This window comes from Phaseolus vulgaris, chromosome 5, assembly GCF_051622355.1.
Source record: "Phaseolus vulgaris cultivar YP4 chromosome 5, ASM5162235v1, whole genome shotgun sequence".
Classification (NCBI taxonomy): domain Eukaryota; kingdom Viridiplantae; phylum Streptophyta; class Magnoliopsida; order Fabales; family Fabaceae; genus Phaseolus; species Phaseolus vulgaris.
Window position 1 is genome coordinate 20,194,186 of NC_143502.1, and position 3,111 is coordinate 20,197,296.

Below are 3,111 nucleotides of genomic sequence, written 5' to 3' on the forward strand. Positions count from 1 at the left end.
ACCACCTACGTGGCTTCCGCACACCCCCTCGTGCAGCTCAGACATGAGCCTGGTGCATTGCTCGCCGTGTACACAGATCTGCACAGGGTGAGAGAATCCAAATCTAAATAGGCTTCCATCTATAAGAGTAAACTTACTTGAACCCCTCTTTATTCTTTTTGCCTCTGCCAGACCGAGCGGGAGTACACCATCTTCTAAGTATAGCTGGTATGGCGTCATCCAGGTGTCGGGTTCCTTCTCCGCATGGACCTCCATCGACTCATCGGTCTTTGAGGGTCGCGATCTCACCCTCGGTGCTCTTAGCGTTTCTTGGGTCAACGACCGATGACCGATCGTTAGACGCTCCATTGACTTGTATACATGAAGGACCTGGTTGTCTGATACGAACGCGCGCGGCACCTTCAGGGTCTCCTGAATGACAGTCCTCTGCTTCCCCCCCTTGCCTGAGCTGGCCAGCTTAGCAAGCAGGTCTGCTCGGGCATTTTGCTCTCTTGGCACGTGCACTAACTCAAACTCGGCGAAGGACGTCTTCAGGAGCTGCACATACTCCAGGTAGGCTGCCATCTGGGGATCCTTTGCTTGGAACTCCCCCGTAACCTGCCCGGTGACCAGTAACGAATCGCTCTTGGCCAGCAGATTTCTTGCTCCCATTTCTCTTGCTAGCAACATTCCTGCGATCAGGGCCTCATACTCCGCCTGATTGTTGCTAGCTTTGAAGGCAAAGCGGAGGGACTGCTCGATCAGTACCCCATTTGGTCCTTCCAGGATGACTCCCGCGCCGCTTCCCTGCTGATTAGAGGAGCCATCCACCGATAACACCCATCGGAAATTTAGCCCTTCTGTAGGTGTCGCGATTGATGATAGCTCGACTACGAAGTCCGCGAACACCTGCCCCTTGATCGGTCCTCGGGGCTCGTACTGAATATCAAATTCTGACAATTCTACTGCCCATTTGACCATCCTGCCTGCTACATCAGGTTTCTTCAATACGTTCTGGATAGGCAGATCAGTCATCACGACCACTGTGAAGCTGTGGAAGTAATGCCTGAGTCTTCTGGCTGAAAACACCACCGCCAGAGCAGCCTTCTCGAGGGCCTGGTACCTTGTTTCAGGGCCTTGCAGCACCTTACTCACGAAGTAAACAGGCCTCTGGGTCTGGTCCTGCTCTTGCACCAGGACTGAACTGACTGCTCTCTCCGTAACAGCAAAGTATAGACGAAGAGGGATGCCTACCTGGGGCTTTCGCAAGACTGGTGGGCTCGCCAAGTACCCCTTTAACTTGATGAAAGCCTCCTCGCACTCCTGTGTCCAGAGAAATCTGCTGTTGCGTTTGAGACACTGGAAGTATGGGTGACCTTTCTCCCCTCCAGCGGACATAAACCGGGATAGAGCTGCCAAGCGACCGGTGAGCTGCTGCACCTCCTTCACCGTCGTTGGGCTCCTCATTGCCACGTTCGCCGCACACTTCTCCGGGTTAGCTTCGATTCCCCGCTCTGTCAAGAGGAAACCCAAGAACTTCCCAGCCTCCACACCGAAAATGCATTTCTCAGGGTTGAGCTTCAGCCTGTACTCGGCAATGGTGGTGAATAGCTCTTCCAGATCAGCTGCATGATGCTTCTTCTCTTGGGACGTAACCACCATGTCATCTACATAGGCGTGTACGTTCCTTCCCAGCATGGGCGAGAGCACCCTATCCATGAGCCGCTGGTAGGTAGCCCCCGCATTCTTTAACCCAAATGGCATGACCTTGTAGCAATAGCAAGACCGTTCCGTCATAAATGCAGTCTTGTATTCATCCATTGGGTGCATCCTGATCTGGTTATACCCCGAGAAAGCGTCCAAGAAGCTGAGTAGCCTTCCCCCCGATGCGCTATCGACTAGAGCGTCTATACTAGGTAGGGGGTAAGAATCCTTGGGACACGCCTTGTTGAGGTCAGTGAAGTCCACGCACATTCTCCACTTGTCGCTTGCCTTCTGAACCAGTACCACATTCGCTAGCCACTCGGGGTACTGGATTTCTCTGATATGCCCTGCGGCAAGGAGCTTCTGCGCTTCGTCGTGGATCACCTTCCTCTTCTCCTCGTTGAACTTCCTTCGCCTCTGACGCACAGGTCGAACCATGGGGTCCATCGACAGACGATGGCAGAGAAATCGGGGTCGATTCCTGGCATGTCGGATGCTGACCATGCGAAGGCATTCATGTGCTTCTCAATCACACCCATGATCAGCATCCGCTCTTCTTCAGCGAGGGATCCCCCTAACTTGAACTTTCTTCCCGCGACGTCCACTTCGACCCAACCTTCAGCTGGGTGGGGCCTTCTCTCACTGGCGATGACCGCCCTCGCGATCCCTGACTCGCGAGGAGTGATCGCGCCTTCCTCTCCTTCTTCAACTTGGGCTACCTGGGAGCCCCCCACCGCAGCGTCCTCCATCCTCTGAGCGCCTTGTGTCTCCCTGACCGCCAATCGCTCTTCGCGCACGCCTGGTGGTGGTTTTGTGGTGACGTGGCACACACTTCTCTTTTGCTTCAAGCTGTTCTCATAACAGCGTCTCGCCTCAGCCTGATCCGACTTGATGGTTATCACGGTCCCCTCCATCGACGGCAGCTTCAACTTCATATGCCTCGTCGATGGTATTGCGCCCAGTCTATTGAGTGTGGGCCTACCCAACAAAACGTTGTGTGCAGAAGGGGCATTCACCACTAGGTACTTTATCTTCTCAGTGCGGGCTGTTGTTCCGTCAGTGAACGTGGTCCTCAGCTCGATGTATCCCCGCACCTCTACCTGATCCCCTGCAAAACCGTAGAGACAACCAGTATACGGTCTTAACTGATCAGGGGACAACTGTAGCTTGTTGAATGTTGGCCAGAACATGACATCCGCCGAGCTTCCTTGATCTACGAGTACTCTATGCACCCGTCTTCCTGCTGTGATGAGAGAAATGACCACAGGGTCGTTGTCGTGCGGGACAACGTCCCGTAGGTCAGCTTTCCTGAAGATAATGTCCACCTCAGGGTAATGACTCTCATTCACTGCATCTACCGCCATCACCGATCGAGTGTATCTCCTTCTTTGTGAAGCTGTGCATCCCCCACCAGAGAAGCCTCCAGCG